This window comes from Halichoerus grypus, chromosome 2, assembly GCF_964656455.1.
Source record: "Halichoerus grypus chromosome 2, mHalGry1.hap1.1, whole genome shotgun sequence".
In the NCBI taxonomy this organism is placed as follows: domain Eukaryota; kingdom Metazoa; phylum Chordata; class Mammalia; order Carnivora; family Phocidae; genus Halichoerus; species Halichoerus grypus.
Genome location: NC_135713.1, coordinates 30,258,418 through 30,284,119, shown reverse-complemented (window position 1 = coordinate 30,284,119; position 25,702 = coordinate 30,258,418).

The following is a 25,702-nucleotide window of genomic DNA, read 5'->3' as shown; positions in this document are numbered from 1 at the left end:
GATTCCAGGGCTCTGTTTTGCTCACCCCTATGTTCCCAGAGCCAAATGCAGTATCTGACAATAACAATACTCAATAAAAACTCTGCTGCCTTACTAATGGAAACCCTATCCTTCATGTTAAATCAGAATCTAGCTTGCTGCCAATCAAACCCCAAATAACGAGAAAGCAATCAGAAAGCTAACTTGATAGGGGCACCTGGGTGGCCCAGTCGGTTAGGTGTCTGCCTTCGGCTCAGGTCATGATCCTGGAGTCCTGGAATCAAGCCCCACGTCAGGCTCCCTGCTCAGGGGGGAGTCTGCTTCTTCCTCCCCCTGCTCCTTCTCTCTCTCTCGCTCACTCTCTCAAATACATACATAAATAAATAAATAAATAAATAAATAAATAAATAAATAAATAAAATCTTAAAAAAAAAGAAAGCTAATTTTATATAGTAGGTACAGCAGCCTGGTATTTATGTTGAGCTGGTTTAGACCTGCACTATCCAGTACAGTAGCCACTAGCCACGTGTGGCTACTGAACATGCAAAACGTGGCTCGTCTGAGTTGTAACGTGCTACAAGTGTAAAGTGCACACCAGAATTTGAAGATTCAGTACCAAAACAAAAAAAAAGTGAGATATCTCATTATGAATTTTTTATGTATATTATATAATCTGACGTTTTTTGAAATGATTTGAATTATTTGAATAATATTCAAATACAATTTGAATAATTTGAATTCTATATCATAATTTGAAATATTTTGGATATACTGGGTTAAATAAAATATATTATTGATTTCACTTGTTCTTGTTACCCTTTTTAATACATACTAGAAAATTTAAAATTATGTGTGTGGCTTATGTTCTATTTCTATTGGATAGTGCCAGTCCATCCCTAAATATGATTGCTTTTTCTCAACTATCTCTCACAGGTGGTAATTTTTATTCATCCTCTAACTGAATGTTTTTAGGGTACTGGGCCTGTACCAGAGGCGGGGTACATGAAGATTCAGCATTGCATTGAGACTGGGATGGGGGTCACAAGGAATGAGGAAGACCCTAGAGTCTGAGTCCCCTCTGCTAGCCTTAGGTATATTCCTCTTAGATCCCAGAGAGGGAGAGCAGTGGTTAAAGCCTTAACATGTCAGTAAAAAATAATCAGAATCCAATACCTTTATCTTTACTGGAATGTCTCTGCATTCATTTGGTTGGTAGGTTTCGCATCCATGGAGTGCCTGAGTTGGGTAATATCCTCCTGACTCAGCTGAATGTCGACTTGAGAATTTAGAATCCAGGGAGGTATGCTTGAATGTAGGATGTGCATTTCCTAGTCATTGAGCAAGTCACTTAACCTTTTTAAGCCTCAGTTTCTAACTCTGTAAAATAGGAATAGTGCTACCTGACCATGTATCTCACAAAATTGCTATAAGGAGCAAATCAGAGAGTGGACAGATTAGCTGTATGTGGACCAGACTCTGGGATGAGTTCATGAAATGACCCCCATTTCAGGAGCTGCAGAAACTTTGACTCTGAGTGACTGAAATATCCCAGAGGGCATCCAAAGGCTAATGAACTATTCTTCTTCCCTTTATTGAACGTCTCGATATAAAGTCTGTGGTAGACTATAGGTCAAAATATCTGTTATGACTTAATTAACTTAGATAAGTGTATATATGACATTTAGGTTAGTATGATCATTATCCCAATGGGTTTGTTTTTATAGTTATGCACACTTTTCACTCTTGAGAACCCCAAGGAACAAAATGTTATTGGCATCCTCTCCTGAAACAAAGAACAGCTGCATTTGTTTGGGACATTTCCCAGGCTGCTCCTTCCTCCATGTGTGAAGGATCCTGTCGGTCTGTCAACCCCACATCGAAGAGGGAGCTTGGGTTGTCATCACTTCCCTTCACCAGGACTCATGCAGCTGCTGGGTACTCCATGTGGGTTCTCTATTGTGTTTTAAAACTCTATGGTGGTGGCCTTAGGTGTAAGGAGCTCTACCTGCACTCACCTTTCCTCTAAAGTACACAGTAGTGACATGGAACCCCAGTGGAGGAAAGTCCTGGGAATGTCCCTGCTTCTACCAGTGCTGATCTCATTCTGACAACTGCCGCCATATATAAAAGGACCAGAATGTTGAGGCTGGAAGAGCCTTGAGAGAGTTGAGTGGTTCTCAATTCTGGCTGCCTGTTAGAATCTCCTAAGGAGATTTTGAAAATACTCAATGCCTAATCAGCTTTGATCCTGATACTGATTTAATTGAAATGGAACAGGGTCCTGGCAGTTGCTTCTTTTTAAGTGCTCTCCAGGGTTAAGAACCACTAATCAGAAGTCAGGACTAAAGCCGCTGTCTCATTGCCTCATGCAGATAATTGAAGATAACATGGCTTTGGATTCAGACATCTTTGAACTTTGAATTCTGCCTCATTTACTCATTAACTGAGGCCTTGAACAAACTCTTGAAATTCTCAATTTCTTTGCTCATAAATGGGAAAAATAACACTTAGAACATTTTACGGGAAATTAAGTGTGAAGACTTATGTCTGTCTTCTGCACTCATTGTAAGTAAGCAACTTAAGCATAGGGACCATCTAGTAAATAAAAATAACACTTAACTGAGAAACTACAATGTGTCAGACACGGCAAGTACAACATTTAAATTATCCCACTTAAGCCTCACAAAATAACTGTATGTAAGTTAAAGAACAATTTCATGGGGCGCCTGGCTGGCTCAGTCAGTAAAGCATGCGACTCTTGATCTCAGAGTTGTAAGTTTGAGCCCCATGTTGGGTATAGAGATTATTTAATAACAAAAAATCTTAAAAAAAGAATAATTTCATGCAATGAAACAAATAAGACAAAGAGAAGTTAACTGTGTATGCCCAGGATCTCATAGGCTACAGGAAAGTCAGGATTTGAACTCAGATCTTTCTGACTCCAGCTTGTTATCTTAGTCCATGCACTGTACTGTCTCCCTCGCCTGTGCTAAATGTTGTTTCCCTAGCCCCTAGCATGATGCCTGCTGCATGGAAGGTACTCAATAAATATTCAATAAGTGGATAACAATTAAAATGTGTAAATGAACAAATGAATGAAGAACCTAGCTCGTAGAAGACAATCAGTTAGTGTTACTACTCTGTTGCTCAGTCTTCTCTGCTAACTCTATCAGATAAAAAGGTTTATCTTCAACAGAGGCAACATGCAATAAGAAAAATTATAATGTGCCTTCTATTATTGCCATGACAAAATGAGAAAGTAGACGAGCAACTGATCAATCCTATTCTTTCACATACTATCAGGCAGGATATGATTTTAACTTGGAGCATGTTGATAGCTGCAGATCAGAAAAGCAAATATCAATTCATGCTAGTTTTAGAGTCCTGTTAATCTTCCAGATTGTTATTTGGACACTAGCTGTCAGCATATTTTATGTATTTCCTACATGTCTCCTGAACACAGCTGTGCTAAAACTCTGAGGGCTCATTTTAACACACAAGAGCAGCTTGGACTAGTCGGAAATGCACGAGATGTGGAGTCAGCAAGCCTGAGTTGAGGTCTTGGCCATCCACTTACCAGCTGTGAAGCTTTAAGCCCAAGCATCTCAAATGAAATATGCATGCCCTAGAGGTTTGGGACATTATGCTGGAAGGTCTCAGAGATGCAGGATAAACACAATGCATTCATTCATTTATTAAGCAAATATTTATTGAATGCCAGGCATTGTATTTCACGTGAAATGAACAAGACAGATAAGGTTGCCGTTCTCATGAAGCCTTAGATTCTTCAGAGAGACATCAGTTCAGATACAGATGGACACTATTAAAAAAAAAAAAAAGATATCATGAAGTTACTTTTTAAAGGCTTGATAACAAGTTTATTTTAAAAGGCTTGGTAATGGATTATTATTAGTTCCCTACCTAGAATTCACTTTCCCCTTTCTATTGGCATGCTGTTTTCAATTAGATGTCTACTATTGCCACACACCACCCATGGGATGGGCACTGGTTGGCTTAGGCCAAATATATTCAACTCCCCATTGGTTTAGGGGTAGCCAGGTAATCTAAACAGTCCAATCAGCATTAATCTTGGGACTCTGGCATGCAATCCTGGTATCAAAGTCGTTTTTACTGCTTTTCCTCTCAGCACCGGAGGATGAAGATATAATGTCAAGAGGTGCTGGGGCCATTTTGCTGCTAGGATGAGAAGAGCTTAAGGATAAAGCCAATGTGAAGAGAAGGGTGCAGGTAAATGGACCTCACTCTGGGGTTTGCCTCATCTCTGAACTTCAAGATATAAAGGCTAATAGATTCCTTTATTGCCTAGCTGATATGAACCAACTCCTTTGTTTCTCGCACCAGAGACCTCATAACTGATACAGAAATTTGGTTCCAGGAGTGGGGTACAGTAAAAGACAAACCCTAAAACGTGGATTTTGCCGAGCAGAAGTGATGAGATAAAAGGCAGAGGCCTGTTGGGAGTCAGGCCTGGACCTAGAGGCATATCAGGGGAAATGGTAGGAAATATCCAGGATGGTTGATTACAGAAAGGTCCTACAATAAAGAAACAATCTTAAGAGAAGTGACCCATCTGAAGGCAGAGAAGGTAAGAAGTATGGTTTTGCTTAGAAAGGCCCTCTCTAGGTATGGACTGCAATCAGGACAACTGGAATCTAACAGTGCTGCAAAGACCAAATACTCTACTTTCCAAGTGAAGGTTCATACAAGTAAAGACAGGAGGTAAGACTGGGGGAAAGGACAAGCCTGACCCTTTAGTCCACCCCCAGACTTCCAACTAACAGCCCTCACCTGACAAAGCACATTAGAGCAGCTGTGATGGAACCTGGGGTCAGGGAAGAAATCATTCCACTCCAAGTTATTGTCAGAAAGTGTCCAGAAACAGAAACCAACACAAAAGTAGCAGCCATTACACTGAGGCTTTAGGGGACGGTCATACAACAGGGGCCTGGCATCAGACAATATAAAGTCCTAGACTCAATACAACGACCAGAGGTAGGCTGTCTGTCTATGGTTCCTAGCCTTTGGAAGTGACAAGTCAAATATCTTGATGATAACTAAGTTTATGAAGGAGCTATATGGCCAAAGAAATCCCAGTCCTGGGCAACCACAGTCTATGACTGTTCAACTCCTATGGCAATCTCAGACTCTTTGAAGTCACACACAGAAAAGGGGATTATGCAACTCCTAGAAAGGGAAACTTCTCTAGATATGTCAATGAACAAAAAGCCTCCAAGAGAAGAAAACCAGAGCCTTGCCAAATTGATTTGGCTACTCCTCCACTGTCAGAGCCTTATCAGAACATGAGGCTGAGAAGAAAAAAGCAAATCCTTGGTACCAGCATTTCCAAGCCAGAGTCCTGAGATTCACCCTGATCAAACTATTTAAGTCATGTTCACCTCCAAGTCACATAGCCACCCCAGGGCAATTATGTCTTATGTGTATTATTGTCTGGAATGTGTGTTCATGTGTGTGCGTGCATGCTTTCCCAACTCTCCTCTTTTATAATTGAGATTTCTTTCATTGTAGTCATCCCTGGTCTTTCTCTACTATTGTATATTGGATGTGTTGGTGATTGATACATTTGTCTTAGCCATACTTTAACCAACCAAGAAGAGCTATATCCAGACTGAAAGAAGGTTTCCTATCCCCCAGAATTCCTGGATATGGAACTAGATGCAGTATTGAATGATACTTGGGTTGTCTATTTGGGGGGACAGAATGATTGTACTTTATGTAGATATGGATGGACATTTTTGAAAAATGCATGTATGGGCAGATGGATGTATGTAGGTGCTGTATAGCCAAAGGGGTAGACTGTCTAAAACCACTTAATGTACACCCTAGGATTTAGCAAATAAGTTAATATAGTATGGAAAATGAAAGCTAGGCTTCTTACAGTCAGAGAAAAGAATTATAAATAAGAAAAGGGGGAAGGCTAGAATGAACTTGGTGGTGTTGGATTAGAATTGGAAGTTAGCAACATGAACTCATAATTTTTAATATGTAGATGCACATAGAAATTGACCTAGATATCTATCTGAGAGAAAGCCTAGAAGTAATGAGACTCAGTATTAAAAAATACAGATCTTAATTGTCCAGATCTTGGTTTCTGAACACCATTCTCCTGTAAAAATTACTAGGGTTCTTTGGAGAAACGGCTGATTCTAGGTCTGAGGCAACGAAAGTACAAGATGAGCATGCAATATCTTATGCTGTTAGAAGTAAGGAAGTCCTAAAAAAGAAATGATGGGGATGTGTCAAAAGCACATAGGAGCCTACTTGAAGGGCCCCCCAGTGGTCAGATCGGGGACAATTTGAACAACAAAATAAATAATGCTAATAATAGATTATAACCCATAGAATAAAATGAGAATCCACAAACTATACTGATATACACAAACAAACAAGTGAGAGAGAAGAAAAGTAAAGTAGAATTCCGCTAAAAATGTAGAAGGAAATAATGCAGTTAGAAAATCACCATTTGGCAAACACCACAGTAATAATTGTTTCAGGTAAAACTCATCAATAAATGCTAAAATTAGTAGACAAAAGTATGAGAAATAAGATATTTACCTAATCTCAAAGTATCTTCCCGAGAGTTTATGATTAATCACAGTGGGGAAAATAGTGACATTATAATAGTGAAACATGGCAAGCCCCAGCTTCATTCAGTGATCAAGGTTTTCCTCACTGTAATGGTCTGAGTCACCATCATGTCTCCAGTTAGGATGCACTCAGGTGGATACATCATCACTCTCTGTTATTTATTCCAAAAATGATAACCTGAATTTAAATCATGAGCAAACATCAGGCAAACCCAAACTGAGGGCCATTCTACAAAATAACTGACCAGCATTCTTTAAAAATGTCAAGATCATGAAAGACAAAGAACTCTTCCAGATTAAAGGCAACTAAGGAGACATAAAAACAAAAGCAAAGAGTGATCCTGGATTAGGTCTTGAACCAGAGAAAAGATATTAGTGGAACAGTTGGTGATATTTGAATAAGGTCTGTAGATTAGTAACAGTATTGTAGCAAAGTTAACTTCCCCATATTGATCTTAGTACAGAGGTTATGTTGGATGTTACCATCTGGAGAACCTGAGTGAAGAGTGCACAAGGAGTCTTTGTACTATATTTGTAACATGCTTGCAAGTGAAATCACTTCAAAATGAAAAGCTCAACACTTTTTATATTACATTTTAAAATATGAAAGAAAAAACCATCAGCCTTTAAAATGTTTCCATGCCCCCCCTTCTTTCAAATCTTCCCTGACCCCTTAACTATCATAATTCCATACTTAAATTCATGTCTATATTCTAATGGTTTCTGTTATGACTCAGAGGTCCATAGACTGGCAGCCTTTGGGCTAAATTGGGCTTCAATCCTTTTAGGTTAGGCTGGCACAAAAGTCTCCCCATCCCTGAAGATTTGATTTGTCACAGCTCACAACTACTCTTTATTGTTTCAGACATCAGGCTGGCTCTACTCATTTATATGACTTTTTTTAGTAGTAGTTTAAACATTACTACCAAAATTTTGAAGCCTTGTGTAACAAATTAAGCATAATGTATTTTCATTGATAACTTGACTTTGGGCTCTGTTCGAATAGTCACGTTTGCTGATTCATTGGTCTGAGTTAATGTTCGCCTGACTTTTATTACATCATGAAAATAAGTGGTATTTCATTTTTGACTCAGAAATAGCCATTAGTCACCAAATTCCTCACACTGTTCTTTGAGTTTAATGGCAGTTTAGATCAATTGCCAAAATGAGGAGGTTCAGAGATATTCTACATTTATTACTCATTTCTCAGAAACCTGATGGGCTCCGGGTGTAGAGATTACATCATCTCTTCCAGATTCTTCTTCTACCCTATAATCTAATCACCTGAGAAGCTTTTAAAATACTGATGCCTAGATGCTACTCCCAGAGATTCAGATTGAATTCTTATGCAGCAGGACCTGGACTTTCTTTCTTTCTTTTCTTTCTTGTTTCCCAGATAATTCTAATGTGCACCTAGTTTTGAGAACCACTGATCTTCCTTGGTTACGTTTGAGGTGATTGAGCACCTATTGTCCTAGGGAAAGTGTGTAATAGAACTTTGGTACCTTGACAAAGTTTATCTTTCAATACCCCTTGATATGTAGGGCAGCTCACCGAGAAGAAAGTATACATTAAAATTTCCTGGGGAGCTCGCTAAATGTGCAGATACCAAGGTCAAACCCTCCCAGATTCTGATTCAGTGTTTACTGCACACCATGATAATTACCTGTTAGCTGCTCCATAGAAAGAAGACCTATAGCTCTCTGTGTTCAAAGCTTTATTTCTGAATTACTTGTCCTGACCCATTCATTCCTCCCACTACTTTGCTTCTTATTAATCCCATAAACTTCCAAATGTGTTGCTCATGCTCTAATTTTCATCATCGCTTCTCTCATTAGGCTTAACTTCTGACATTTTCTTCTTGGCTCCTCGTTGACCATGGTCTGATCTCCCTCTGTGAATCTGCATTTGTTTGTCTTGGGAAACTGCCCACACAGGTAGGCCTGTTCTTCTCAGAGATTTCCCTGCTGCAAAGTCACCTCTCCCAGCTTCCATATGCTGGATTTGCCCCATTTGAGCCTCATTGTATTCACTGGGTAAAAAGCCTTCTTAAACCTGGATGGCTTAACACAACAAACATGATTCTATGGGATAGCTGGCTGTTTGGACCAGCTGGGCTAGAGTGGGATCACTCTCATCTTTGAGATCTCACCTGGGATGGCTGGGATGGCTTGGGTCCTCTCTCCACCTGATCTCTCATTCTCCATTAGTTCTCTGGGCTTCTTCATATGGTGGTGGAGGGGCTCCATGGAAAAAGCAAGAGAGGGCAAGCCCCAATAAACAAGTGTTTCTTCAAGCCTCTGCTTGTGTTACATTTGCGTATGTCCCGTTGATCAAAGCAAGTCACATGGCCAAGCCCAAAGTCGATGTGGGAGGTGGCTACCTGAAGGCATGAGTCACTGGTGCCCATTACTACAAAAATAGACCACAGCTTTCCCCCTAATGCCATTATTCATGTCCCTGTCATACGCAATACTCCCTTCCTCCGAGCATCCCTACAAATCTCATTCACCTGTAGCATTAGGCTCAAAGTCCTGGGTCCTGTGATTTCTGTCAAGTCCAAATGAGGGTGAGTCCCTTGGCTATGGCTCCTTTGGGTTCAGAAGTAAGTGGAAGAGACAAATTATATGCTCTGCAAACACTCAACAAACCTTGAAAGATCGGACCGGGACAATCACAGTAAATATTTCCATCCAAAAATGCAATTAAGGGAAGACACATAGCAGGTACGGTTCATGAGAATCCTGGCATCCTGCCAGGCGTGTGTTGCCAGGTCTTCCTAGAGCAGGACCCAGTTCTGTGCCTGGGAGTGGCTTCCCAATCCATTGTTCCCTATCACTCTTGGCGCCTGTGGCCTGGCTCTTGGCTTTGCCTTCCTTTTTGCTTAAGAAATAGCCTGTGTTGGCTTCTAAGTAGCTCTCTGAGGTTGCTTCTTACTAAAAAAAAAGTTGGGGGCCCAAAGGTCCTTTTGCAGTTTGTGAAACCTCAGCCCCTTTTACTCCAAGCTGGCTATCTACTTTTCCATTGCAGTTTGTTTGCCTTTAATTAAGAGTTTGTTTTTGTTTTTTTTTTTAAGAATAGTTTTGGGTTCACAGCAAAATTGAGGGGAAAGTACAGAAATTTTTCATCGGCCCTCTTCCACTACACATGCGTAGCCCCTCCGTGATCAGCATCCTCCACCGAGTAGTACATTTGTTACCACCGATACACCTTCGTTGACATATCATGATCACTCAAAATCCATAGTTTAGGGCTCACTCCTCATGCCGTACCTTCTCTGGTTTTGGACAAATGTATAATGATACATACCACCATTATGGCATCATACAGAGTATTTTCAGCTCCCTATAAAACCTCTGTGTTCTGCCTATTCATCCCCACCAAACCCTGGCAACCACTGATCTGTTTATTGTCCTCTTAGATTTTCCAAAATGTAGCTGTGTGTGTGTGTGTTTTTTCAGTACAACTCTCTTTAAAATGTCGTAGATGTTCTATGATTGTCAGTTCAGTTCACTACATGCTCCAAAACCACATCCATAAATTCTTTCTGAGACTGGCGTCTCTCTTCTTTGGGCATGTCTAGCTGCTATGAAATAGTGCCATTAAGATTCTTAGAAGTTCTTTGGTCTACCTGCGATGTTCCACTGGAAACCACCTTGGAAAACCCAAAACCCAAAGATCAAGAACAAATAAGTTGCAAAAAAAAAAAAAGAATGGGACAGGATTGTTTCTGCAAGGGTAGCCACGTAGAAAGAGACCAGGAATTTGCGATGATGAACAGATCTGGGACACGTGCTTCTCACCGGACACTGTGTAGATGAGCTGAGCCTGATTAAAGGCACCTGACTGGGCAAACAGCCACAATTTGACAGCTGCTGTCCCAATATATATGCAGCTTCCCGAAGTATTTTTTTTCCTTAAGATATTTTACAAGTAGGGGCGCCTGGGTGGCTCAGTCGTTGAGCGTCTGCCTTCGGCTCAGGTCATGATCCCAGGGTCCTGGGATCGAGCCCTGCATCGGGCTCCCTGCTCTGCGGGAAGCCTGCTTCTCCCTCTCCCTCTCCCCCTGCTTGGGTTCCCTCTCTCACTGTCTCTCTATCAAAAAAAAAAAAAAAAGATATTTTACAAATATGTTTGCAAGTTATTTCATGGTGTTTGTCATATATGGCTTTAGATGGCTGGATGGTTCTCTATCAAATGAATATGTCATCATTTACCATTCCTCTATAGCACCTTATTCCGGCAGTTTTGGCTTTCTGCTGTTAAAATAACGCTGCTGTCATCATTTTTATACATTTTTACTTGTGAGTTCATTGATTATGATGCATTTTCCAACCTTTTAAGAATTGGATCATTGGGTAATACCATAGAAACATATTTGAGGCAAGTGAGCTAAGGGGCCAGTGTTTTCTAGAAGAATTGTACCAGTTTATGATGTTGTCATCAGCCTACCTATTTCCCCGAAGACTTACATTCTTATTGTTTTTCTTTCCTTTTTAGAGTTTAGCAGACAAAATGGCACCTCATGGTTTTAATTTCCATTTCTTTAACTGCTAAATAGACAAGCATTTTTCCTTTTGTTAAATGACTCAAACTGATTTTTCATGTGTGACATCTCCAATTGTAGAGTGTAAAATTAACATTAGGCTTGGCTGCAAATGACAAAAAAACAAAAACTTCAAACAATACAAAATTGAACAGTGGCTTTTTTTCTTTCTCACAGAAAAGAGGTCTGGGGGCAGTCCAGTGCTATGGCAGCACTCCAAGCTGTCAGGGACCCAGGCTCCGTAGATCTTTAATTTTTTACATTTTTTTAAATTTAAATTCAGTTAGCCAACATATAGTACATCATTTGTTTCAGATGTAGTGTTCAATGATTCATCAGTTGCGTGTAACACCGAGTGCTCATCACATCATGTGCCCTCCTTAATGCCCATCACCATGTTCTGTAGATCTTATTGCTCTTCTCAATCCTCAGCATGAGGTCCTAGCACCTGATTTGCATTCCTGTTTGCAGAAAAGAGATGGGGGTGGGGGTGGGATAAGCCAAACTTCTCTTGAAGGACATTTTCATTTCTCTTGTGTTTATATCCCATTGGTCAGCACTTAGTTTTATTTCCAAGGGAACAAAAGGGAGAAGAGCTATTGCATTGACCAGCAGCCTCTGCCACACACAGCAAATCTCTGTCTGCCATCGGGGCTGAGAAAGTAGCAGCTCTGGGAGGAGAAGATGGTGCCGTTTGGCAGGGGAGTAAATGTGGGAAGAGTGCCAGGACTCAGGCTGGCGCAGAGATGGGTGTGTGCTGGTGGGAAAATGCCACCCATGGGAAGTTGGCTTCTCTCTGATCTTGGACCCTTCCCAGGCTTAACTCAGCCTTCTCGAATAGACCTTCCATCTCCTCCCCAAATTCTCATTGTTTTTCAGGGCCCTGCTCCCATCTCAACTCCTTCAGTAGCTTTCCCTTACTGACTCAAGCATTCATTGCTCATTTGAACCTAGACACTGAGACAGGTTTTGTTAGGTTATCATTTCTATGTGTAGTTGGCCCAACGAGATTACAAATTTATGAAAAGCAGGTGTAGTACCTTACGTTTTTCAATGGCCAGCCCTCCTATGTCCCCTTCCACATTCTCTTATCTCAGTTTAGGAATCCCTGCTTACTCCCAAATATCCCATTTTGGGGGAACCACGGTTTATAAATTCAGTGAACACGATTTGCTCAAGAAGGTATCAAGTGTTTATTTGCAGAATCAGTTTTCATGTTCTTCCAGTTGGTAAACAAACTGTATGGCACTAGGATAAGAACATTTGGAACTCAGTAATATGATGTTTTGTTTTGTTGTTTTGTTTTGATTCCACAGGATTGCTTTATAGACAGCACAGAACCATCAAAGGATATATTCCTGAAAATTGTTACAAGTGGCTTGAAACTGTGTATCAGGGATACAGTAAGTGGATGACAAATTGGAGGATGGTGCTGGTCATCAAGATGTAACCATCTGTTTCATAAAAGGGGGTTATTTGCCCATTTAGTCACAAATCTGTACTATGTGTCAAGTGTCTGCTGCAGAAGGCACAGTGTCAGGTAATGTGGGGTCAGATCGAAGGGAGACTCAAGAGGAACCAGACCAGGATTCTGCTCTCAAGAAGCTTTTGAGAAAGTGAAAAACACACACATTAGTGTAACCTTTTCATTATCCCTTTTCCATGTAGGAGAGTGGAAGAAACCCCATTAGCAGAAAGAAAACATTGCTATGGGTTGACCAAGCGCAAATAGGCAACAGAAGAGTAGCTCAAAGCAGCCCTTGACTCTGCCCTGGGAATACACCTCAGTCTGGGGTGAGTCACCTCAGATGGGGCTCAGGAATAGTTCTGCCCTCTCTCTGCACTCCTCTTCCAGGGTTTCTTTGCTTTTGCTCTCTCTCGCCCCTCCTCCTGGGCCCTTGTGCTTTGGTTCGTGGCTTGTGCTGATCATAGGCAAGGAAAAGCAGCTTTCCTGGTCAAGCTTCAGAGTGCATCTTTTATTCATTCAACAATGGTTTGATCAAATATTTTTAAAAAAAATCTCCACCTTCCTCTTGCCAATGTGGACTAATAGCATTACCCCAGTGTGTTATTATGCTAATAGAGATTCTACCTTTTTTCCTACCTCTACCAAGAATCCTCTACATTATCTGCTTTTATATCCTACCTTGATATGAAACAGAGCTCTAAGGAGAGAAGGTTTGGTTGGGAAGAACCCTGTCCTCCCACAGGGGGAAGCAATGGGGTCATAAGGAGGAGCAGAGAAAGTGCCCAGAAAGTGGGGTAGGGATGAGTGCCAGGATCAAGAGGACAGTATAAACCCAGGTAGGATGGCAGGCATCCTCAGGGGTGTGGGGGAGTGGAATTTGCATGGGTGTGCAGGGCTGAAATTGGGGCGTTTTTGATAATCTCTCTTGTTAGGCTTGACCTGTCATGTTGATGATTAGGTATTTGGCTTTTCCCCTACAAGAAGGGGTAGAAGGAAAAGGTGTGAAAGGTGAGAGAAGGATTGTTGAGGGCCTAGGCTAGGAAGCTGAGGAGGCAATGTGGAGCCAAGAACAAGTGTGGCCTTGGAATCAGGTAAAAGAAACAGCTGAGTTCACATGTCCTCTCAATCAGATATTGACCGTGCGGATTTGGGCAAACTACTTCTTTCTCACGTGTAAAATGAGGATAATAGTACTGACATCACATCTAATACACAGTAATGTCTTGTTTCTCCACAGAGGTCATTAAATATTTTAAGCATAACGTGCTGTAAGATGTATGGCTAATGGCCTTATTAAGCAGGCTATAAACTGCACCTTGATAAAATGATAAATGAATGAGTCCTTTTATAGCTACAAAATTATTTAATAGATCACTCATCCGGATCCAGTGGTCCACTTCCAGAAAGTTCTTGACACATCTTGAGTTGTCAGGCTGGGGCTTGAAGAAGGAGGAACCCCTGGATTTCTGAGGCAAGGAAACCGCAGGGCTACAGGTGCTTGGGTGTTCCTCTTCTCTGCTTGCCAGCGAGGGGGGCCCCTCAGCCTAAAAATATCTGCCAGGGAGCTGGGGAGAGAAAGGGCAGAAGCCGTGTGGGAGGCAGTATGGGAGGAGTTTGGGAAAGAAGATGACAGGATGCCAGGGAAATTTTGTTTGGTTTAGAGATGTGGCCTCAGGCCAGTTCCTTTCCTTCTCCCTTCATCCAGAAAAACAGAACTCAAGAGTAGAAGTCACCACCTTCTTCCTACCCCCTTTCCCAGTCCTGTTCTCTGCTCAGCTATGGCAGTCCTCCAGCGGCAGGACCTGTGTGGGGAGAAGAGGGGCAATGGGGACCCCAGAGGGGTTCTTAGGTTCTAATGCCCAGCCTCTCACCCGTCGAGACATCCAGCACAATCAGAAACTAAGACCCCAGGTCGCTGGGAGCCAGATGGTGCCTGCAAGGTTGAGAGTGGGGGGGGAGAAGAAAGGAATCACTGGGACTTGCGGGAGGACAGCTCTCTCACTGGCTTGTCGACATGGGGGGCTTTAGATCTTTGGCTTGAAGGAAATGGATATTGGGGTGGGTACAGTCAAGGGAAGAGGGTGGTCAGAGAGTGCCCCAGAACAGCCACCGTTAGGGACACACAAAGTCCCATCAAGGAGTACACAGTCGTGGGTAATTTCAATAGAATCAGTCTCCAGACCCTGGTTCCCATATGGGCTTTTCCCTAAAATGGATTCCCCACCCCCCCGGGGGGGGGCACATCCTAGGTGTCAGACTGGTTCTCTCCCTCAACTCCCCATTTGCAGTGGCCCCCTGGGTACTTTTCAAAAGGAAGCCCCATCTCCCTTGCGTCTGCCTTTCCCTGGGAGCTCTGCCTCCCACAGGAAAATCCTCCAGTGCGCCCAATAAAATGTCGACTTGAAATATTGATGTCTGAATCTCTAGTATGCATTTGGCATTGATTTCAAGTAGGAGGAGGTGAAGGATTAAGATTATAGCTTCAAATTAAAGTAAATTATATAGGATAGTTTCTTAAACATTTACTCAAGCACATGGAGAAACAATCTTCTTTGGCTTTTACCAGAAGATTATTATCATATGCATATCATAATGCATTTTTAATTTGGGTACAAGTCTCCTGCTTGCTTCAGCTTTTCTGTACATTTAGTGGCCCTATGAATAGCTTCTCTTCTTTTTGGTTGGTAATTTCTACAAAATATTGTCTTATTCTAGCAATAAGCAATACTCATCCATAATACAAAAACTAATCTTTAAAAAAAAGACTTGTTTCTTACTTTATGCTTGATGATTATTTTAAAATTTTATATTATGATTATTTGATTTCACCCAATGATTTACTAATATAAATTATAATGATAAATCAACCTATAATATTGATTAACATGTAAATTCTTTTGGTGACAGGAAATTTTCACTTTTTCAATTTTGAATTAATAATAAGACAAATATTCAACTTAGAAAAAATTTAATATGTAAAGTTTTAACTTACGTACGTATTTTATAACCAAGAATTATGATATGGTGACCAATACAAGATTTTTAAGCTTAGAAGTATATCCTACTAAGATAAAGTTCTGTGGGTAACATAGATGGAAATATGCATGCAAGGAGGACTAATAAATGAGGGAAATTTTCTGGCTGTTAAAAAGAGCTGATTCATGTGTCTTTTGAATAGATGAAGGTGGGTATTCAATACATTTTATCGAGTGATTTAACCACCTTTAAAAGTCAATATGCCAGAAGTTACATATTTCTCAATTACTTAAACTTGCAATAAAAATGTTATAAGTTAACTTAAAAAACGTGTGAGGAGGATATATAGTTTTTCAAAAAATGTTAGGAGATCCCAGAACATTTATAGATCTCTGCTCTGGGAGGTGGAAGGTGAATATAGAAATGGAAGGCGTGGAGCAGCTTTTATAGTTTTTAGACAAAGAAACAATAAATTTGTGAAGAATTGACAAAACAAAGATGTTTGGGCTAGGGGTGGGAATGGTGAAGAGTAACTGGAAAGGTGAGAGTGAGTTTAACAAGGTTTGTTTACAGAGTCCTCTGATGCCTTTCAGGGTTGATAGGGGTCTGGCTCCAGTGAGATGGAATGTATTTCCTGCCTTTAGGTAGAAAAGGGACAGCTTTTTCTGCATCTACTGCTTCTAATTGTCTTCGGCTCAAAATACTTTTTATGTCAAAGAGGCGTATCTGGGGGCGGTATATTCTGATTTCCTTCAAGTGTATCATAGAATTCTTTAAGGGCGATGGCATCTTCACCTTGATGATATATAGAATGTGTGCTTCTGAATTATTATGTTTTAAAGGTTTCCCAGTTTCAATTTCTACTACAGTAAATATCAGTAAATATAATCCAATAGATAGAACAAAAGTTTTTTTGGGTTTTCAGTAATTGTTAAGAGTACTGAAGAGTCCGAGACCAAAAAGTTTGAGAATTGCTGCCTGAGATCTTATATTTCAACACTTGTTTTGTAGATTTGAAGAAAGAGGTCCCAAAGAGAGGAGATCAGTTGTTCAGGATCACACGGAGCTTGAGGCAGAGTCGAGAAGAAGACTCTACACTCCACACTGCCCAGGTCACTTTGCGGATTAATCGCTGGCCACAGCACTGAAACCCATACATTCCCTTACTTCCCTCCAGGTATATGGGGCAGGAGTTTATCTGCCCCCTTTACCTCCTGCCTCCCTCTCCACCACCCCTGGGGAGCACGGGGTCTTCTAGTATGAGAATGCAGCAAAACAACGCTACTGGAAGCCCATCATATAAGCAAAATTGGTAAAGTAGGGTTTGTTCGTGCTCCTCTCTGAAGGATGGTAGCCTTCTCTGACGGAACCAGGAGTAGGTCATCCCGAGACAGGAGTAGGTAAAAGATTGAAGCAGCAGAGTAGGCCAGATGGGTCTGCAGCAGACTCAGTTTTAATTGAAAGATGACCAGGCAGGAACACTCAAGATCTCCTTTGCCTCATCTCTTGGATCCCAATTGTGACCCTAATCTGCTGTGACTACAGTTACTGTCTTTCTGTTAATGGACTGCTCCCGTGGCCCTTTCAGACATGGTGAAACAGAACAGTTGGGAGACATGTAGGAGGAGCCTTAGAATTTTCTAGTGCATTTGCTCATTCACTCAGTGGTGTTCGTTGAGTTCTCGCTGCATGCCTCAGCCAAGTCTGGGCCTTGGGGTGCAACGTGATGCAACAGACACAGGCCCTGTCTCATGGACACCACCTCTTAGCAGAATGCTCCATGCCCTCCTTTTGCAATGCCTGAGGTTCAGAGAGGTGAAGGGACTTGTCCAAAGTCACACAGCCACGTGAGAAAAGAATTTGCCGAACATGTGCCTTGTGCCTGCACCCCTGGGGGGATACAGCAGAAATAGGCACAGATGAGCTTGTTAGAGAGATGAGACTTATGCCCAAGTTGGTATTATAAAGATTTAGAGGGCACAGGTGAGGTGAATCGAAAGTAATTATTTAATTTCTTTAATGACTTAAGGGCAGTTTTTGTGCAAGAAAAAAATTAGTCAGGGGGCTCATTTTTGTGTTTGTTGTTTGTTTCTTTAAAGTTCAATTTATTAAGCTACACATTTAAAACTCAAGTTCTTAATTTTAAATTCTGCTTATAAATAAATACTTATAAATCTAGAAAATTTGAAAAATCATTTTTCAAGGCCTTAGATGGGTATGTTATATCACTTACAAATTCAGTTAAACTACTTGAAATATTTTAGACTGCACATACAAATTTAATACATTTGATTTCCTTTTTAAGTAACTCAATCGCCTGATTTAACAAAACATCTTGAGTGCCTGAATACGCTCTCAAGGAATTAACAGGTCCCAATCTTATAAGGGTAGTGAACCTTAAGTTTTCTCAGATGTTTCAATGCTACATAAACTTAGTGAGATTTCTACTTAAAATCAAAAGTCTAAATTAGTTATTCAATTAACATTGTAAGATGAAATTTTAACGCTGATCTATTTATAACTCAAATAGGACAAATTATCCTAAATGTTCACATACCTAAAATATCAAATGTGCACAGATTCCTAAGGCAAAATATGAATACTGTAGTTTTGGTACTCTTAAACAGTTCTATACCAAATTTGACATCTTTCTCAAATAAAAGAAATTAGGGGATAGTTCAGAGCATCCTGCCATATTCTGGGAATTACCTTCCCAGGGAAATTTGGGGGTGACTTTCTCAGCCTGCTGGCAATTGCACAGATATTGACTTGATCCTTCCCTGTTGCCCTGTTTGTGAAGAGCACTCTGAGCGGTGTCCCCAGGCTTGGCTTTACCATTCATGTGAGACAGTCACTGATTTTGCTGCTCAAAGAAAATTTTAGCTTTCCCTCAAAATGGTCATTTGCTTGGATTTTACTTTTCTTTGGATCTTAAGATATGTAAAAGTATTTATGCCAAACATAAAACAGCCTTGACCTGAGAGACTCCTGCGTTGGTTGATCACCCCTGTTTGTAGAGCCTCACGATCCTTAGGAATATTAGGGTGTCGATGTGTGTGCTACTGGGGGTGGTGAGTCATTTCCATCTGTGACATACAGACAGTCCTCCCTCTACTTTAAAGGCACATCGGAGGATGAGGCCTTGGGTCTTCAAGGAACGTACGACTTGGCATCCTTTCTCTTAACTCTCGGGAGCTTCTTAAAGTGTTACATTTCGACTTACCTCTTTGAAAGCCCTCCTGCGCCTGCCGCAGGAGGCCCAACATACCTGCGAGGAGGGTAACAGATGTGTGAGGAACTGAGTAAGAAATTCGGTGAAGATGTGGAGTCATGCGGAAGGCTGGTGTAGAGCTGACTCAGCAGGGCAGAGAATGAAGGCTAGCCTTCAAAGGAGTTGAGCAGCACGGAGGGTGGGAACTGGCGGAAAGGGGAGGTCTAAGGAAGCGTCGTGGCGGCTGATGAGGATGAGGGGTTCTGAGGGATGGAATGCTACGACCCAAACGGAGTGGGTGCCTACAGTGGCCCGCCTCGCCCTTAGCTGTACGGGTACTGACTAACTCATTTCCTTCTCCGGGCACCCCTAGAAGGTACATATCATTGTTGCCGTTTGCCAGAGTGGGGAAGCTGAGGCACGGCGAGCTTAAGTCATGCGCTGGTAGACTGTGTGCGTGATGATGGAAGACACTGCAGCATACGCTTCAGTGTGACATTTGAGGAGGTGGCAGGGCGCCCCCCCCAGCTCCTCTGCCCAGTCTTCCTGGCTGCGCCTCTTGTCAAGAGTATTATTCAGTCTGCTTTGAAGTGATTCTTTCTTTCCTTTTTTTTTTTTAAAGATTTTATTTATTTATTTATTTAAGAGAGAGTGTGTGCCCATGCGTGAGCAGTGGGGGAGGAGCAGAAGGAGAGGGACAAGCAGACTCCATGCTGAGTGTGGGGGGCAGGGGTGCTCCATCCCACGACCCCGGGATCACCACCGGAGCCAAAATCAAGAGTCAGACACTGAACCGACTGAGCCACCCAGGGGCCCCAGAAGCGATTCTTTCATGCAAGGTGCTTGTTGGTGTGCTTGAGGACAGAGCAGGGCCAAGCCAAGCTTATGAAAACAGATGTAAGGGAAGAGTTTTGTGTCTGCTTGCCAATAAGTGTTTGCACTTTTAGCAGAATTTGATCTAAGACTGGCTGCCATGGCAATAGGCACCTGTTAGTGAGCTTGTGCAGGACTGCTTCCCCTCTGATCACCAGGGTTGTTATTGTCTCCCAGAAACTCTGACAACTGCCTAACTACCCCATTGCTGAGGGCAGCCTGAAACTGCCCCAGGTCACACGGCTGGTAGGTGGCGGCCCCAGGGCTCACCCCCTAATTAGCACGCCATCCTGCCACTCTGTAAGAGGAGGTGAACATAAGCAAGCAGGGTATAGCGAAGAGGCGGGGCCCTCAGGCAAAAGGCATCTTGGGAACCAGTAGTGATTTCAGAGGAAAGATTCCTTCGAGTCAGGAAAGGAGGAGGTGATAGTGTGAAGATGGTGGGTGCCTCTAATTCTAGATGTAGAGGGAGGAAAGCTTCTGCCTGGTGGATTGCATTTCCTTCGTGAAGTAGAAATCAAGGGCTCGGGTTGAAGTAAAGGGGGTGGGATTGGTAGTGGCTATGGGACAAAGTCCCTTTTGTGTCTCCCACTTAAAGTCTCATGGGACGCAGGGCTGCCGAGCACCAAGAGTGTAGAGCTTCTCTGAAGAGAAGCTAGGAGGCTGAGCATGGCCCTAGGGTTGAGGTAGGACGTTTGTCCTGACCCCGGGTACCTGTTGATCAAGGTCAATCAACAGGAAGCCAAGGATACCTGCCTGTCCTTCTCATGATCAGTGAGAAGGGGGACAAAGCACAGCCTGAAGGACCAAGTAGCCAGACACTTGCTCAGTAGGACTCAGCTAGTCTGGAAGGGGAAGATGTTGGGGCATTTTCCTGTCTCTTCCCAAAGTGCATGAGAGTGCTGGATGCTCTGTCTTGAATTTTAAGATTCCCCGAGGTCAATGAGGAGGACAGTCCGTTCTGGAGGAAATAAAATGACTTTGCCTTTTGTTTCTCTGCAAGAGCTGATGAATAATTCAAGGCGATGGTGAGGAAGTGGGCTCTGTGAGACAGGCCGGCTCGGAGCAGGGACATCCTGGTGGGTTGCCATAGGACTGAGCTCTGTCTCCATCTTGTAGACTCCTTAGCATCCCTGGCACGGGTCCCACACAGCTCCCATGGAGCCGCGCTGCTTTTCAGCCAAGGGGCTGAATGTCTGCTACAGAGAGGCCCTGGAGGAACTTTCCAACTCAGGCAGGCATGAAGAGGCCAACTACCTTCCTCGCAGGCATTTGCTTTGTACCGAGAGGACAAATGAGGGGGCGCTGCCAAGGGGCAGGGGAGAAGTAAGAAAGTGGGTTGGCTGGCTGGGGAATCCCTCAGGCCCTGCTCCTGCCTGCCCGTGTCTGGCCATGGGGCTTCTTTTTTTTTTTTTTTTTTAAAGATTTTATTTTATTTATTTGACAGAGAGAGAGAGACAGCTAGAGAGGGAACACAAGCAGGGGGAGTGGGAGAGGGAGAAGCAGGCTCCTGGCCGAGCAGGGAGCCCAATGCGGGGCTCGATCCCAGGACCCTGGGATCATGACCTGAGCCAAAGGCAGATGCTTAATGACTGAGCCACCCAGGCGCCCCTGGCCACGGGGGCTTCTTTCTCTACTCAGCTGGCGACAGTCTCTCCCGGAATCACCTTATCAGTAGCCCTTCCCCAAGGACTCACCTTTGATCTAGAGTTGCTGGTTCGCATTTAAAGGAGTAGATGTCAGGAGCCCTCTGATAGGGCAGATGCCCACCTCCCGCTGGGACTGAACTCACACACACCGGCCACCCAGACATTTCGCTCTGAGAGTCAATAATCCCACTGTCTGGATTTTGCCTTCCAATTCAGCTGTCAGTGTGTTATTATTATTGTCTCCTGGAACACTAAAGATACCTTTGAGGCACTTTAAATGCACAAAACGCCACGCCGTTTGTGTTGCGAGAGTGGCCGTGCGAGGGTCCCAGCACCAGCACACTACCCCACACGAGAGCTGGCTGCTGCCTTCCTGGCTGTGGAAGACTTCCCTGGGCAGCCACGAGTGAAGTAAGGGAAAAGGCTATCCGTTCAATGTCATGGGATTTCAGAGTATAACGTTTTCATTATGCAGTGTTCAGCTGTAGAAGAGTTGCGTTTAGCGACCCAGTCATAAACGAATTTAAGAGACGCTGGCAGTCAGATCAAGGTCTCGAATGGGACCAGGGAGTGGGTGTTGATCTCAGTAAACCTCTCGCTAACCTTCGGCAATAGTCCCCAAAATACAGAGGAAGGGAACTGCTGTGTGGGTGCAAATCCTCTTCAAGGAGTCAGCCTCCTGGCTTAGAGTCACTCCCTGCCGTCAATGTGGTCTGATAACTTTCTGGTCCCCCAGGGGAGATGAAGCATCTTACTTCATTAAAACAGATGTCCTCAGGGTTTTGTAAAGTAGCACTCCCTAAAAAAACCCATGTACCTGAGAGTAGAAGGAATGGTGTCACGGTACTCTGAGAGTGTGGTGTGTGTGTGTGTGTGTGTGTGTGTGTGTGTGCGCGCGCGCGCAATAGCGCTGGGAAGTGGGGGAGGGGCGCCGGAGGAATCACTACAAAAACAGAGCCTCAGAATCCACTCACTGATTTAGCAAGCACAGGCCGAGTGCCCACAGAACAGCCTGACTTAGGAATTAGATGCATCAAGACAATAATAACAAGGATAATAGAACACTTTCTGTGACTCAACCCTATTCCAAGCTGCTGTGGTCTGAATGTTTTTGTCCCCCCCACATTCGTGTATTGAAACCGAACCCCCATGGAGGTGGTAGTAGGAAGTGGGGCCATCAGGAGACGATTAGGTTGCTAGAGCAAAGCTCCCATCAGTGGGATTAGTGCCTATAAAAGAGACCCCAGAGAGTTTCATTGTCCCTCCTAGCATGTAAGGACGTAGTGAGAAGACAGCCATCAGTGCAAAAGCTGACTCTCACCAGACATGGAATTTGCCAGGGCCATGATCTTGGGCTTCCCTGCCTCCAGAACTGTGAGAAGTACCTTTCTGTTGTTCATAAGCCTCCCAGTTGATGATATTTTTATCACAGCAGTCCAAACAAACTCGGACACAAGCCCTTCTATGTTTTAGGAAACGTGTGATTTGGTGAAGAAGAGCAATGTATACCCAATTAATCAGAAAACACAGGAAAATGTAATCAATAATATAAGGGGGGAAAAAAAAAGGAACTATGGAATTGCCCAGGAGGGGGACATAATTTCTGAAGTTGGAGGTGGGAGATGGGAAAGCCTTCCTGGAGAAGAGCATTCCTTCTCCTTTCTTGGTCCCATTTGTGAGCCGAAAGACAAGCTGTATTAAGTCTAATAAACCTAAGAATAGCTCTAGAGATTTAACTGCCCCAGTGTTTAGAATGAAATTAGATTAAACAAAGAGCCAGTGTTGGCATCTTCTGGTTTGCCTGAACTTCACATCTATTGAGTCTTTCTTTTAAAATTAAGATTTAATTTATTTATTTAGAGTGAGAGAGCATGCACGAGCAGGGGAGGGAGAGAGAGAATCTCAAGCAGACTCCCCTCTGAGTGCGGAGTCCAACCTGGGACTCATCTCACGCCCCTGAGATCATGACCTGAGCTGACATCAAGAGTTGGATGCTCAATTGACTGAACCACCCAGGCACCCCGCCATCTATAGGGTCTTTTAAGGAACCCACAGACGCTCCATTGCTTCCTGCTTCTCCTCTGAAGCGACCTGATCTTCGAGTTCCAGCCTCCTTCAAGTTATAGAATCTTTCTGAAATAATTTCTTACTTGGGAGTATTGATTTTAAATAGTAGTGTAGAAAAAAAAAAAAAAGAGTTTTCTTATCTCCTTCCTCTACAATAAACAATTGTCCACAATACTATTGACTCAATAGGCCTTTGTGATGTTCCCCTTAGGATATAGTCACCACTTACTATATTCTTTCTGTGGAAAAACCAACACATTTGTGATGAAAAGGAGTAAAGGAAGATTATTGCATAAAAATAAAAGTTATTTAAAAAAAATTGTTAACTATCTTTTTTGAGATAGTGTTGGGTGGGGGGAGGCAGAGATGAGTTCTGGTCCTCAGTATCAATCAATTCACAATATAAAAGAAGGAGCAAAGCAACCACACACGCGCGCACACACACGCGCACGCGCACGCACGCACGCACACGCACGCACACGCACACGCACGCAGGCAGCTGCTGAAGAGGAGAAGCTTCCGAGGAGGACGTGCTGTTGGGGACTTCACTGTTTGATTTCACACACGCCTTCTTGTGCTGGAGCCCTGAGCCCCTGGTAATCTATATAAAAGAGACAGGGCAGTCATTTTGAGGGTTTTTTTTGTTTGTTTGTTTGTTTGTTTGTTTGGTGTCCTCTACAGAGATTTTAGCCAGGCTAGGTAAAGTGATGGGCGAGGGACAGGATTTTAGAACTTGAAAATATTTTGCTGCCTGTCTGGAAGCTGACCATGATGACAGTTGGCTCTAGGCCTTAGCAGATGCATTTCCCAAGGATTTTTAGATTAACGAGTCCAGAGAGCCTCCCGTGGGGCAAGACAGTCACGTTATTATCAGATTACCAGGAAATAGGGGAATCTGAGGGTTGAAGTGAATGATGGGACACCAGGAGTTATCAGCCTAGGTTCTCATAAACACTTTTGTTTCCAGGACATGGAAGGAGAAGGGGTGGCTTCAAGCCTGTGTGACTTCAGGGGAGAGGGAGGTGATTTTCCAAGTGTACATTTGGTCCCTTGCCTCTGTGTTTGCACATACGCCCGTGAATGCTGTTCGAGCCTACAAAAGCCACCCCCCCCCCCACCGCTCCCCCCTGCTTTCCCGTGGACATCCATCATGACATCTAACAGCTCAGCACTTTCCCAGGACCCCTTGTCGGTTTGAAAATTTCCAGATTTATGATTCCATTTCCCCAGGAAGGAGCCAGAAACTTCTTTTCCCAAATTCCTTTGCAGCTGGCTAGAAGCATAGGCCTAGCCTCCTTAGATGCACCCATGCGAGACTTTGATTAGGAGGAGAGTTTGCAGAGTCAAGAGTGCTGAGTGGAAGCCTTTCCATGAGGGTGACAGAGAGACTGGGTCTACAGAGGCAGAGGTTACGATGGTCCTAATAGCAGTTCCCCTGCAGCACTGTTAATAGCATTCTCTCCTGGGACAATTAATTATTGTCGGTCCTAGCTGAGTAGCTGCCAAGCCTAATTACCCAGCCTTCCCAGATAGCCCAGGGAATAACCAGGGGAGCCCAGTGCATGCCCCAGAGGTAGCCACAGGGAGATGCTTACTAGCCCTCCTTGCACATATGGATGGGACATACCAAAAAACTCAGCAGTCAAAATGAATATTTTAATGTACTCTTTTAGTAAACATTTAGGTATTCCAGCCTTGCAAAGAAAGTATGCATGTGCTTATCCTTATTTTAGAGTCAAAGAAACAGACTTTTCAGAAAAGTCTAGCAAGGTACTCAAGTGATTTAATATGCCCAGGTTAAAAGTAGAGCCAGGCTTTCTGACTCCTGGTGCAAGGCTTTCTTCACAAAAACCTGCCTCACTATGTAAGGAGACTTGAATTTTATTCTTGGTTGAATTCAACTAGAAATTCTCAAAACATAAAAATCCTTCCAAGTAGCTGTTGATTTAGGGCACTCCTGTGACCGAGAGCAGGTCTGGGATGCGGGTGAAGCAGTACAAAATGTAATAGGCACCAAACAATGCAGTGATCAAGATAATATTTAATGCGATATTTTTAAAATAAAAATTAATGAAAAAAAGCCATGATGAACAAACATCAAACTTTTAAATAAGAACAGGATCAGTATGAATGATTTTTCCCTTTGTCTCAAGCTCTGATATAGTTACAGATCCTGTCTTTAGGGAACCTGTACATATTATTTCAAAATAAGTTAACAACCCAAATGAGGGGACCTAATTGTCTTCTCAGATATTCCAAGTTTGAATCTTTCCCTCCTCGTATGTGAATTTTCTGCAGCAGAATACA